This window comes from Macrotis lagotis, chromosome 1 (assembly GCF_037893015.1).
Source record: "Macrotis lagotis isolate mMagLag1 chromosome 1, bilby.v1.9.chrom.fasta, whole genome shotgun sequence".
Taxonomy (NCBI): Eukaryota; Metazoa; Chordata; class Mammalia; order Peramelemorphia; family Peramelidae; genus Macrotis; species Macrotis lagotis.
In genome coordinates this window covers 398850989-398865990 of record NC_133658.1, presented here as the reverse complement: position 1 = coordinate 398865990, position 15002 = coordinate 398850989, and the positions used below count along the sequence as shown (strand labels likewise).

The 15002-nt window shown below is 37.2% G+C and overlaps 1 non-coding gene across 1 annotated transcript; it reads right to left on the bottom strand.

Moving 5' to 3' along the window:
* Positions 1-264: 264 nt before the first annotated feature.
* LOC141510480 (U6 spliceosomal RNA) lies at positions 265-368 on the bottom strand. The gene has a single exon (XR_012474963.1). It is a non-coding gene; the product is annotated as a U6 spliceosomal RNA (small nuclear RNA).
* Positions 369-15002: the final 14634 nt, after the last annotated feature.

Here is a 15002-nt window from a genome sequence, read left to right as displayed (position 1 = left end):
GATCTTTTTGGATCCTCACTCTGTCATGCAGTTTGTATGTGATCACTCCTGGCTTTGTCCTATTTGCAGATTGTATTGTCTTCATCTGAGTCATTAATAAAAACTTTAATCAACACAGGACTAAGCATAGATAACTATGCCACAGAGCCCTAGACTTTCTAAGTGACATAAAAACATTAGTTACTTCTTTTTGTGTTCTAGCATTCAAACAGTTTTTTTTTGTCTAAATGAAGTTATTTAGTCCTTATCTGTCTTACTTTTCAAGTAAGAGAAATATGTTTCATGAATTTGCATGTCATCCTTGCACAGGGGCCATGCTAATCTCTGTATCATTCCAATTTTAATATATGTGCTGCTGAAGCAAGTACCTCTCTTCTTTTTTAAAAGGCTAGTATGGGATCCTTTTCCTCTACTCACATAGATATATTAACTCAGGTCCCAATCACTTCTCACCTCCCTCAAGCCTCTACTCACAATCCATCTGACACACTGCTGTCAAAGTAATTTTCTTTAAGCACAGATCTGACCATGTCACTCCCTTAATTTCATGGCTTCCAAGTACCTCTAAATAAATTAAAAATGTGTGTGTGTGTGTGTGTGTGTATTATATATATATTCTGTTTAGTATTTAGAGCCTTTCATAATCTTGCTTTAACCATCTTTCCGGGCTCATTGTACATTAATTACTTCTTTTGTTAGTTTCTAAGATTTAAATTGACCTTATCCCAGTTTCTAGCACATGACACCCTGTCTCCGTGCCTTTTCACAGGCCATTCTCTGGGCCATTCTCACCTCCACCTCATAGAATTCCTTTTTCAAGATGGAATTCACATACTTTTCACATGAAGCCTCACATGATCCCTCAATTGCTATTGCACTCCCTCTTATACTATGCAGTACCCAAATACCTTGTGTTTATATTTGTTCTATAATGCTTATGTATTTTTTTGCTGTCTCCCTCATTGGAATGTTGAATTTTCTTTCAAATAGATATTGAATCATCAATTACATTTACTCAGGGGTTGGCACAAATGCTTGTTGACTATTTGCTTCCTTGATTACTTCTACCTTCTTCAAGGATACTCTCAATTTATATGTATAACTTGGAAAGTATTTATACTACTAGATGATATATATATATATATATATATACACACTACTTGAGATATATATATTTATATACTACTAGTTGATAATACTAAAGGCAAGAGTCATTGTTGACTCATTTCATTCATATTGGGCTCTCTGTGACCCCACTTGTGGTTTTCTTGGCAAGATACTAGAGTGGTTTGCCATTTCATTCTCTAGCTCATTTTACAGATGAGCAAATGGGGTTAAAAGTGAACTTCCTCAGGGTTACCTAGATACTAAATATCTGAGGCCAGATTTTAACTTAAAATGATGAACCCTTCTAACTCCAGGTCTAGCACTCTAACTATTGTGCCATCTAACTGTTCCTAAGAGCAAGTAATAGAGGATAAATATTAGAGCATGCACAATCCTGTACAAATTACAAATTGTGTCAAGAATAAAAGTGGGGCGGCTAGGTGGCACAGTGGATAGAGCACTGGCCCTAGAGTCAGAAGTACCTTTCAAATTTGGCCTCAGACACTTAATAATTACCTAGCTGTGTGGCCTTGGGCAAGCCACTTAACCCCATTGCCTTGCAAAAACTTAAAAAAAAAGAATGATAAAAGTCAGGGGGCAGCTGGTGGTGCAGTTGATAGAGTACCAGCCCTGGAGTCAGGAGGTCCTGAGATCAAAACTGGCCTCAGATACTCAATAATTGCCTATATGTGTGACCTTGGGCAAGTCACTTAGCCCCCCATTGTCTTAAATAAATAAAAACGAATAATAAAAGTCAGAAGGAACTGAAGTTGTCAAGGAAAGCTAAAAGAATCTCAAAAGCAGTAACCAGTCATTTCCTGCCTATTAAATTAACTTTATTTTTTTGGTGATGGTATTCAGTGATGGCTGTGTTTAGTACCTATTGATATTTTTTTTTGAAAGTATTTTGGATGTACAGCCTTCTGTATAATCTACAATTCTTTGATCTCCCTTGTCTTTTTTTTATCCAGTGTTTTCCAGTTTCCTTGATAAACCTACTTCCAGAAGTACATAATGGAGAGTCCCTCTCCCTCCCTAATTCAGAGTGTATACAAATGCCCAAGACCTTCTTGTCACCTTGCTGTGTGGTGATGAAAAACATTTTAAATGCTGAGTTAGAGATGCAAACAAAAAGATTAGATGGATGGAAGAACTTTCTTCTCTAGTGGTTTTTTGAGGAAGAAGAAATGTCAGTCTCTAGATGGGGGGAGGGGGGGCAAAGGTGGAAGCCAAGATAATAGCAGCAGCCAGCCCACTTGACCACTATCATGACGACCCAGAGCCATCTCCATTTCTATCTCCTTTGGGTTTGTTCTCTGAAACGTCTCACATCCATACCTTATTTCTATCCACATAACCACATACTTATTTCAGACACTTATTACTTTCTACCTGGACCATTGCAACAGTTTCCTAAATGGACCGGTGCCTCAATTCTCTCTCTCTCCATTCCAATTCTTCCTCTAAATAGCTGCCAAAGTAATTTTCTTAAAACCCAGGTCTGGCCATATCAGTCAATTTAACCAATTTAACCAGTCAACAAACGTTTGTTAACCATTACTATGTGCCAGACATTGTGCTAAATGCTTGGGATACAAAGACAAACAAAAATACTAATCCTGTGCCTAAAGAGCTCACATTCTAATTGTGAAGATGACATGCAAATAATTATATACATATAAGATGTGTAAGGTTTAAATAATTGGGTGCAGGGAAAAGGGCCATACAAAGGCATCCTGTGGAAGGGGATGTCGTGTGTGTGTGTGTGTGTGTGTGTGTGTGTGTGTGTGTGTGTATGTGTATGTGTGTGTGTGTAAATAGGGTTAAGTAACTTGCCCAAGATCACACAACTAGTAAGCATCAAGTGTCTGAAACTGGATTTGAACTCAGATCCTTCTGACTCCAGAGCCAGTGCTCTATCCACTGTATCCCTTAGTTCTCTCCCCCACCATGCGCAGGTACCACACAAGCACAAACACACATTTTTCTTTTAGTTTTTTTTTTTTTTTTGCAAGGCATTGGGGTTAAGTGGCTTGCCCAAGGTCACACAGCTAGGTAATTATTAAGTATCTGAGGCTGGATTTGAACTCAGGCACTCCTGACTCCAGGGCTGGTGCTCTTATCTGCTGCCCCACCTAGCCGCCCCTTTCACAAACACACATTTGAGCTGTCTTTTAAGAAGCCAGGGAAAGCCAAGGAAACTAGGAGATGGAGGTGAGGAGAGCACTTAAGGAATTTGTAACAACTCTTTCTCAACAAAAAATATAGTAGCTCACTATTTTCTCTAGGATCAAATATAAACTCCTGTGTTTAGCATTTAAAGCCAGTCACAATCTGGTCCCAACCTACTTTTCTGGCCAATATTACACATCACTCCTCTTCCCGTACTCTATAATTCAGTGTCTGGTTAGAACATTGTCCATCTGAACTTCTGCCTCTTTCAAAATTCAGCTAAAATGTCATATTCTACGAGAGGCCTTTCCTATCCCCCCACCCCATACTAATACTCTTCTCTGTGACCTCATATCTATTTTGTATGTACCTATATGTTCATTTTTGTTTCCACAATAGAATTCCAGTTGCTTCAAGGCAGGCACTGTTTCACTTATATCTCTATATTCCCAGTGCCTTGTACTAGCTCACCAGTGTGAGTGTTGTGGGCTGGGGACTACAGCTACAGAAAACAAGTTCATTCACCTCTATACAAAGAAAGATTTTGCTCTGGACACTTGGATCTCAGAGGAAGGGAGGGAAGTAAATGAAAAAGTGTCAAAGAAGCTAAGAAAGATAGAAATATCCAAGAAAAGAGGTGCATCAAGAGATGAAGAGATGTCAAGTATTATGAAGTATGATGAAGACTGAGAAAAGGTCATTGGATTTATTAATAGTGATAGGGAAGACAGATTACAATGGGTTGAGAAATGGGAGGGAAAGGTGATGAGGTAGAAGTCATTAGAGAAGACAACTTTTGCTAGAAGTCTGTGAAAGGGGAATAGAATGAAGATGTTAGAATCAAGGTAAGATTTTTTTGAGGATGGGACATATTTAGACTGGACATATTTAGACTGATAGGTAAGGACAGATTAAAGATGGGAAGAAGTGGTTAAAAGGACAAAATTAACCAAGGAGATGACATAATTCAACTTTCCACTCCTTGCTTAGGGAAGGATCATTAACTCAACATTACTTTTGCTATTCGGAAGGTTGTGACAATCTACTACTCTATGGTTCCACTCAAAATGATTGTGATTCATTGTTCTAGGCTGCTAAGTAAAAATCTACCTTCTCTGACTACCACAACCTGCTCTCATACTCATCCACCTCAGATCTACTCCTTTTTCAATCCTATTCCACTAACTCCCTACCTCTACACCCCACCATTCCCTTAACATTCTTTATTACCAAACTGTTCTATCGTTATACTCCTTCTCATGTAATTTTAGCCACAGAATCCTAACTTCCCTCATAAGATACTGCATTCCTGATTACCCTCTCCAGTAATGGATATAATTTTTTTCATGCACATCAACACACTGAACCTGTTTATCACCACTTCCAAATCCTCTATCACTATCATTAAATACTCTCTCTTCCTTTGAGGCATACTCCTTACAGATTTATGGAGTTCCAATGGCTGTCATCTACTAACTCCCTAGTCATGCCCTCAGTTTTTCCTAGTTCTCCCAACCCACCTCTCAAACATATTTAAAAAGCAAATGAAACTGAACTTTGAGTGGTTTAACCAACAAAAAGTCGTAATGAGTTATTTGTCCAGCCTGAAGACACTGGGGTGGGATGGGAACACAGTTGTGGACTTTGGAGGTAACAACAGCAGAGGCAGCAGCACTGGGAGCAGCTAGCACACAGGGAGAGTTAAGGGGACTTAAACACCTGGTCAGAAAGAGGTTCTGGTGAGACCCCAGGTTAGCCCTGGGCATAGGACCAGTAGCTCCATCACCCATTACACAATTTCAGTTGCAATTTTAGGGCAAAAAGAAGCAGCTGTGGTTGTGAAAGAGCAGAGGCCCACCTGGGTGAGAACTAGAGCACAGACCAGGAAGGCACTGTCTGGACCTATCCCCAGGCCTTACCACTTTGAAAATATTGAAAACTTCTAGGCTTTCAGACTTAGTTATGAAGTTAGTTAAAGTCAGATAATAAGACCAGGCAATCTCCCCCTTCCCAAGGGTAAGCAGAGCTCAACTCTTAACAGAGTTGAGAAAGGGGATGAAAAAATGAGCAGACAACAAAAAAGGAATTTGACCATAAAAAGTTACCATGGTGTCAGGGAAGGTCAAGACTAAAAATCAGAATGACTTGAAAATATCTACAAGCAAAACCTTGAAGGAAAAAATGCAGATTGGAAACAAGCACAACAACAATTCCTAGAAGAGCTAGAGCTAAAGAATTTTTTTTTTCAGTTTTTGCAAGGCAATGGGTTAAGTGGCTTGCCAAGGCCACACTGCTAGGTAATTATTAAGTGTCTGAGGCTGGATTTGAACTCAGGTGATCCTGACTCCAGGGCTGATGCTCTATCCATTGTGCCACCTAGCTGCCCCAAGAATTTTTTTTAAGTTTTTGCAAGGCAAATGGGCTTAAGTGGCTTGCCCAAGGCCTCACAGCTAGGTAATTTATTAAGTATTTGAAGCTGGATTTGAACTCAGGTACTCCTGATTCCAGGACCAGTACTCTATCCACTGTGCCACCTAGCCGCCCCTCCCAAGAATTTTTTTTTAAAGAAAAAAACAAGATTTAAGAAATCAAGTAAGTGTGTTAAAGGGAAAAACTGGAGAAAGAAATGAGAACAATGCAAAAAAAAAATAATGAAATTATGAAAAGAGAATTAACAGTTCAGGAAAAGAGGCACCAAAAATACTGAAGAAAATAACTCCTTAAAAATCAAATTTGGCTAAATAGCAAAAGATGTACAAAACCTTACTGAAAAAACAAATCCTTAAAATTCTAATTAAACAAGTAGAAGATAATTCTATGAGACATTAAGAAGCAATAAAACTAAGTCACAAAACTGAAAAAAAATAGAAAAAAATGTGAGATATCTGAATGGAAAGACAACCTGGAAAGAGGAGAGAACATTTAAGAATTTATTTGACTGTATAAAAATTATGATAAAATAAGCAGTCTAAATATCATATTTTGAGAAACTCTAAACGAAAACTACCCAGATATCTTAGAACCAGTGAGCAAAGTAAAAATTAAAAGAATTCATTGATCACCTCCTAAAAGAGATTCCATAAAGAATGATTTAGGTAGTGGTTGATATGGGCATCATTGGATGCTTGCCACTTCTCAGTGTGGGAGGCAGAAAACTTCAGGGTTCCACAATGCTGAAATCCTTGATGTGTATTGTTATATTTTACTTAGATCCTTTCTGAACTCAAAAAATACATCATAGTTCTTCCAATAGCATTGAAGGCTGAATGTTTGGGTTACTGTAGTAGCAAGTAGTATTTTTAGTTGATCCATAGCCCCAAATATCAGTGATCACCTGCACTGGACAGTGGATATTCTGCATCAGGTATAGTCTGGGTGCTTCTGTTATAAATACTCTCAGAAATAATTCTCTAATGGATAGGATAAAGATCCATTCTGAACATATCAAACACTGATATTGCAGCCATAGAATTCTACTACAGACATTCAGGCACATTCAGTTTGGCAGAGCATCACTAATTAAGGTTCATTACATACCTGTAGTTTCTCAATGTCTCCACAGAAAGGAGGGAATTAAGATTTATTATCTATTCCCCAGGATCAAGATTCATTAATATTTCTATTCAGAGTCCAGTTATTTTTATAGTGTTATTATATTTGCATTATTGTATATGTTTTATGTTTTTTCTCTGTTTCTTCACTATTCAACAGTTTCTTTGAATTCTTTATATTCAGTGTTTTTTTTTAAATGGAACAATAAAGTTCTGTTACATTTATATATTAAAATTTGCCAGTCATTTCCCAATTGATTAGTACACATTGATTCCATTTTTTTTTTTGCTACCACAAAAAGTACTGCTATGAGTATTTTGATATAAATATATGGACAAACTTTTCTTTCTTTGATATCCTTATAGTATAGTCCCAATTGTGGTATCATTAGATCAATGACACAGTTTTTTTTCAAAAATAATTTCAATTTGTTTTCTAGAACAGTTAGGCCAGTTCTACCAACAGTGAAATAATGTTCCAGTTTTCTTTGTAGCCTATCAAGTGTTGACTCTTTCCCTTTGTTGCAATAATATTTTTTTACATTTTAAGGGGTGCAAGGTGAAATGTTGATTGTTTTAATATGTATATCTTGATTGCTGATTAAAACATGTGGTTTCATGTGGTTACTGATCATTTGGAATTCTTTGGAAAACTCTTTGTGCCCTCACCATTCATCTTACTCCATATTTTTTTCACTATGCCCCACCAAAAAATAGTTCCACAGTGAGGATAAACTCCATTTTATCTTTGATTTATTTCTAAATCTTTTCTTTAAATTTCCTCTCCTAAAAAGATATCTAGTAGCATTACCTTCTACATCTTCCCCAATGGAAACTTTACTCACCTCCTCTTCCTCTCACTAAATGGAAAAAGAAAAATAGTTGGCATTCTCCTTATTTTCAAGTTTCACTTCCAAACCATCAAACTGTCTCATTCTTGCTTATTATCATTATTCAGAATACATTTATTTTTGCCTCTATTATCTACCAACTCCTACGTTTTCACTATTCCAGACAAGCTCAGATCTGTCTTTTATACTATCCACTGTCATTCCTCCTTAATGATTCCAGAATCCAAGTTGACAATCCATGAGAATCCATGATCTCATGCTTTTGTGACCTCCATGTCTGTATTGATCCATTATATGTTAACCACATAGCATTAGTATCATACCCTGAATCTTATCATCCCAAGGTATCATTCTATGTCCACTATCTTAAACATTAGGGTTTATTTCCCTTTTCTGATGACCAGCTTCCATTGTACACTTCCCTTTCAATTATTCAGCTTCTGTCATGTTAGCTGCTATTGTGATACCATTGCACGTTTTGGGAACCACTTTAATGTTGCCATTACCATCATCATTTCAGATTTCCACATGCCTTTGATTTTCTGCTGTGGAAATCCTTGACCACTAGTAACTTTGGTTTCTGCAGTTTTGCCTCCTAGCCTGTAGAGATCTGCTAGATAATGATATGAAACCACAAACACCAGTTTAACGTCATTCATATTCATGTTCTCCAATTTCAACTCAATTCTTACAATTGCAAAGCAGTGATTTTATGCTTTTCCTCTTTGTTCTCTAGTAAGTTTCCCAAATAATTTGTCCCAAATGTTCCACTTTCTCTTCCTCTCCAGATCTGTTAGGCTGTGTGGTTTTTAATTCTTTAGAATAGATGCCCCTTTCAGTTTAAGAGTATCACCTCTAATTTTATCAACTCTCTGAGGGCTGGAGTACCAAATTTCTCCAAAGTCTTCCTTTATAGAGGGCAAAGATTGAACTTTTTGACTCACTCTCCTGCCACCTGCTGCTCTGCCTGTTTCAGCTCCACAGAGCATGTCATTCCCATGCTGGGTAGTTGCTGGGTTGTTTCTGGGGTACCCCTCCTGATCAATCCTGCTTTCTTGCCTCTTTTTGTGTACTGTTTCTCCCCATTAGATTGTGAGCTCTTTGAGGGCAGGGGCTGCTTCTGCATAGGGCCTGGCACAGAGTATGCACTTAATGGATATTACATTGGGTTAGAATCTCTCAAAATTTCTAAATGAAAAAGATTATCGTGAGTTTCTGAATTACCCTCAACATCTTTCTCTACATTTTTCTTTTCTGTAATTTTAATGTAAAAGGCAGAACTTAAACTATTTATCACTTCTGTCTGGTTTCTTTATTCTTTTCTCCCCTACTAACTCCTTCTCTTCACCTAAATGTGCATAAATATTAGAGAAAAGAAGTAGAGAATTAGAGAAATCCCAGAACTACTCATCATCTGAATTCATTTTCCTCTCAAATTACTGTCCTGTTTCTTGCATTCCTTTTTATTAGGAAACTTTTCAAATTAGGTTCCATGGAATTGCACAGCAAATTTTGTCTTAATAAAATAAGAACAACAATATACTCAATAGTTGACATTTAAAGGAGGCTTTAAAATCAATAGAATTGTATTGGCATAATGAGGCTTAGAGCACATAAATAAGTAGGAAAAAAGTGACCATTCCCTTTTTCCACCAATGTAATTGACTGGCTAAGTTAATAATCATACTAGGAGGAGAGCCATCAATATTTCAAGAATCTGTGACTTCACCAGTGTGAATACCCACTTCAGAGACAGAAATCTCTAGAACTATCTCTAGATAGTTCTTGACAATTCTTGTGACTGAAAAATACATTATCCTGTGGACAACCAAGTAATGGACTTCTCTGAAGGATGGTTCTTGGACAACAGACTTGGTCTGTCACTGCATCAATATCAGAACTTTTTTTGCTTCATAGAATGTTTCAGAGCTTGTTTTTCACAGCATACCTTTCAAGAATCTATTGTGACTCAACACTACAATTTCAATAGCCACTTTAGCGAAGAACTTCCCTCTTTCTGTAAAAGGCAACAACATCCTCACAGTTTCCTAAGATCACAACCTGAGTCATCCTTCTCTTTTGCCCTCAATATCCAATCATTTTCCAAGTTTATTATTTTTTCTCTACAATATCATTAATCCTTCCCCCACTTTAAAAAAATTTTATTTTTATTATAAACTTGATAAATATTTAAGTATAATATTTCCTTTATAGAAACAACAGAGAGATTACTAAAACATGCAGATTGTTTTTAAAGTATATATATTTGTGTGTGTATATATACACACACAAATATATGGGTACGGAGTCAAGATGGTGGTGTGAAGGCAGCTTTTCCTGGGAACCCCTTTCCCCCAAAACTCCAAAAGCCAACAGGCTATGACTCTAGCTAAGATTTAGAGGGGCAGAGGCACAGAAAAACTTAGTGATACATTTCCCCAGTCCAAGATAACTTAGAAGTTCCATAGGAAAGGTGTGTTTCACCAGGACTGGGGGTTGGAAAAAAGCTGAGGCCGCAGTGCAGCACGGCACAGCCAAGCCCAGCCCAGAGATCACCAGCAACAGCTTGAAGGGGAGGTAAGAGAACTCTGCTACACCAGAATGAATGTGGAGTGAGGAGCACCGGCCACAGAATCTGCAGCAAGAAACTGGAGAAAGCAGCCTGCACCCCCAGAGCATAGCCCACAGACAGTAAGGAGGTCAGGGAAGACTGCAGAAATTTATTTGCTCTCCTTCAGGGTAGGACTCTGCTGTATGCCCACACTCATATCCAGTTGTAGTTTGGGCTTCCATACTAAGATAGCCAAGCAGAATGCCTCCTTACAGCTCCAGGACAGAGGAAATGTGGTGGTCATCTATATATCAAAACACAGGCAAGAGAGCATAAGATCTTGGAGGAATAAAGGTCCCAGTGGGGTGTCTCCAAAAAAAACTCCCAAAGCCTTGGAAGTGCTGCCTTGGGCTGAGGAAATGAGTAAACAACAGAAAAAGAAGAATCTGACCATCGAGAACTACTTTAGTCCCATGAAAGATCAAAACACATACTCAGATGATGACAAAATTGAAGCTTCCAGATCCAAAACCTCCAAGAGAAATAGAAAATGGGCTCAGACTATGGATGAGCTCAAAAAACACTTTGAAAAGCAATTAAGGGAGATGGAGAAAAAAATGGGAGGAGAAATGAGAGCAATGCAGAAAAATCATGAAAACCAAATCAACAGCTTGGTGAAAGAAATATAAAAAAAATACTGAAGAAAATAATATGTTAAAAACCAGTTTAGGCCTAATGGAAAAAAGCAAAACAAAAGGCAAATGATGTGAAGAATTCTTTAAAAAAGTAGAATTGGCCAGCTGGAAAAGGAAATAATAGCCAAATTCCAAAACTCCCAAATCAAAGAGAAAATTCTAAAAGCTACCAGAAACAGGCAATTCAAATACCGAGGCTCCATAGTCAGGATTACAGCAGCATCTACATAGGGATTGGAATATGATATTCTGGAAGGCAAAAGATCTTCATTTACAACCCAGAATCAGCTACCCAGCAAAATTGAACATCCTCTTTCAGGGGAAAAGATGGACTTTCAAACTTTCCTATTGAAACAACCAGAGCTGAACAGAAAGTTTGATCTCCAAGTTCAGGACTCTGGTGAACCAGAGAGGGGGTGGATGAGAAGGACTAACTATGAGGAACTTAATGATATTGAACTGTGAGTATTCCTGCATGGGAAGAAGATATTGATAACTCATATGAACTTTCTCATTTTTAAGAGCTGTTAGAAGGAGTATATATAGATAGGGCACAGGAAGGAGTGAAATATGATGGTATAATATAGCAAAAAGATGGAGTCAATGGGTGATAAAGGAAAGTACTGGGAGGAAGGGAAAAGAAGTGAAGACGAAGCTAAGAAATTTCACTGAAGAGTGAAGAAAAAGCTTTGTCAATGAAGTGGAAAGGGGGGAATGAGTGAACCTTCATTCTCATCAGAAATGGCTCAGATGCTGAGTGAGATGAGTAGAACCAGAAAAACATTGTACACCATAACAGCAACATGGGGACGATGATCAACCTTCATGGACTAGCTTATTCCATCAGTGCAACAGTCAGGGACAATTTGGGGCTGTCTGAAATGGAGAATACCATCTGTATCCAGAGAAAGAATTGTGGAATTTGAACAAAGACCAAGGACTATTACCTTTAATTTAGGGGAAAAAAACTGATATCTTGTCTGACCTTGCTATCTCTTATACTTTATGTTTCTTCCTTAAGGATATGATTTCTTTCTCATCACATTCAATTTGAATCAATGTATACCATGGAAACAATGTAAAGAGTAGCAAACTGCCTTCTGTGGGGGATGGGGAGGGAAGTAAGATTAGGGGAAAAATTGTAAAATTCAAAATAAATAAAAATAAAAAAAAAGCTTAGAGAGGACATATGACCAAAGGATAAACTAAATTTTTATTGAGCGATATATGACCCTTTGGAATTCTATCATCATCAAGGGTCATAAAGGGTGGCCAGTTAGAAAAGCTCTGGCAGGGATTGTGTTATGTTTTGGTGATCTTAAAATAATAAGGGGGGGAAGAATACATGGGTGTATGTAGAAAAAGATGGTTAAAGAAAATTATGTCATATAACCAGAGTGAACAGATAGATATCTATATAAACAAGAAGTCAGGTAAGGGCAGTAAATAACTGACAATTAAATTTCCTCTCATCTGAACTGGTTAAAAGGAGGAAGAATGTACACACACTTAAACACATACCCAGACTTTGATACAGAAATACATTTCACTCAACAGGGCAATAGGAAGGAAGAGGGGAAGGGTTGAGGAAGAATTTGAGGGAGGGTAGATTAAGGGATGTACAAAATTCAAAAGGATATACAAAAATATTTATAGCTCTTTGAGATGGAAAGTAAGAGAAATCTGAGGGGTATCTATAAGTTGAGGAATGGATGAACAAGTTAAGATATAAAAATATAATAAAATACTATTATGCTGATTTCCATATTATGATGACCAACTAATGATGAAATAGGCTATCCACCTCAATATAGAGAGGAAAAGGATTCAGAATGAGGAATGAAACAAATATATCTTGAACATAGTCAATGTAGACATTCACTTTGATTAACTATATATACTTGTAATGGCTTTTGTTTTTTCTTGTTTTTTCAATTGATTCCCAATGGGAAGAATGAAACAGGAGGAAAATTTTGTTTGATTAAAACAAAATATTTTTAAACCGAATGAAAAAAATAAAGCATATGTGGCACCTTTTTTAAGGCTACTTCCACTCAGGGTTTTCAGCATAAACCTGAGGGTGTAGACTGGAGCTTTCTAGTACTGTAGCTTAAAAGGCTTCACTTGTTTGATTCCCATTGATTATCAGCCAGAGTTAAATGGCTCTTATAAAAATTATGCAGTGCAGTAGACAGATGGTGCTGTGGATAGGCCACTTGAGACAGGAGAACCTGAGTTCAAATGTGACCTCAGACATTTAATAATTAACTAGCTGTGTGACCTTAAGCAAGTCAACTTTGTTGTCTTACAAAAAGCCAAAAAAAAGTCATTTAATAGATAGGGACAATTGTTACAGAAATATACTGCCTAAAACAGGGGCATACCATCCCCCTGCATATACAGAGTTCATGGGGAGAGTTCAAGATTTAGAGAGGCATCACATTCAACTTATATCATTGAAATAATGTAAAGACTAACAGACTGCCTTCTGTGTGGGATGAGGGGAGGGAAGCAAGATTAGGGGAAAAATTGTAAAATTCAAAATAAATAAAAATTAAAAAAAAAAAAAAAGCTTAGAGAGGACATATGACCAAAGGATAAACTTGTGGTTACTGGATGTCTTTTACTCTTCTCATCGAGTCTTTATGAAGTTTATCTTTAGGTATGGTTCTCTGCTGGGCTCTGGGGTCAATGCCCTTGTAGAACTCAGAAGCTATCTTTACTTGGTGTAGTTGGTTTTCAGTGTTTTTTTAGTTCCTGATGCAGTTGCTACTTCTCCAAGGGTTATAAGACTGGCTTTGATGGACATTTCTACAAACTATAGATATTTCAGATTGCCCCATATATTACAGAAAAATTGAGCCATTCGCCATGAACTCCCCCTTCTCCCTCCTTCCTCATCTCCTTTCTCTGATATCTTTTACCACTCCTCCCAAGGCCTTACTAGCTAATACTATTCTATCCCATCTCCTCCAACAGATTATCCCTACTCTTTTACTTATTTTCAATCTCCCCTTGTCTACTGACTCATTCCCCACTGCCTATAAATATGACCTCATTCCCCACATTCTGAAAAAACCCTCACATGATCCTTCCATCCCTGTAACTATCGTCCTTTAATATCTTCTGTACTTTATGGCTAAACTCCTTCATTTTCTCTTCTCTCACTTATTTCTTTTATAGTGTAGTCTAGGGACATTATTTCACCAAAATTGTTAATTTTTCCTAATGTTCTTATTTGCCAAATCAGGTAGTTCTCATTCTCCTTGACTTCTCTAAATCCTTTGATACTGTCAACCATTCTCTTGGAAATTGAGGGTATGCCCCTCAACAAATTAAGGTATATGATTGTGACAAAATACCATTGTTCTGTAAGAAATCCTAAGTGGAAACTCTTGCAGGAAGTGAGCCTGAGTAAAGTGAGCAGAATCAGGATAACTTAGTACACACTTTCAGCACTATTGTGAGATGATCGACTCAGATGAACACAGCTCCTCTAAGCAGTTCAGTGATCAAGGACAATCCTGATGGAAAATGCCATTCACATCCAGAGGAAAAACCATGAAGTCTGAATGCAGGGCAAAGTATACTATGCTCACTTTTTAAACTTCTTTGTTTTTTTCTTTCTTTCTCCTGTTTTTTTTTCCTATTTAGATCTAAGTCTTCTTCACAATCTGACTAATATGGAAATATGTTAAACATGTACAACCTATATCAAATTATTTGCTGCTATGGGAAGAGGGGAGGGTGGTAGAAAAAAATGTAGAACTCAAAAACTTACAAAAAGATGAATGTTGAAACTATCTTTGCTTATAATTATAAAAATAAAATACCAACATTTTTTTTTTAAATTCAGTTTTCTTGCATGTCATGGCATCAACATCCCTGATGCCATGGTCTTAGAGAATGAAGGACAAACAACAGTAAACTGGCTGTTCCTTCTCCATTCCTTTTGCTGAATCCTCTTCTAGTTTATTGATTTATTGATGACTACTACCTTTAGAAGTTCACAAGGTAGTCAATCTAGTCCATGAACAAAGATAATACTATTTCCTCTCTTCCTCTTTCCTCTATT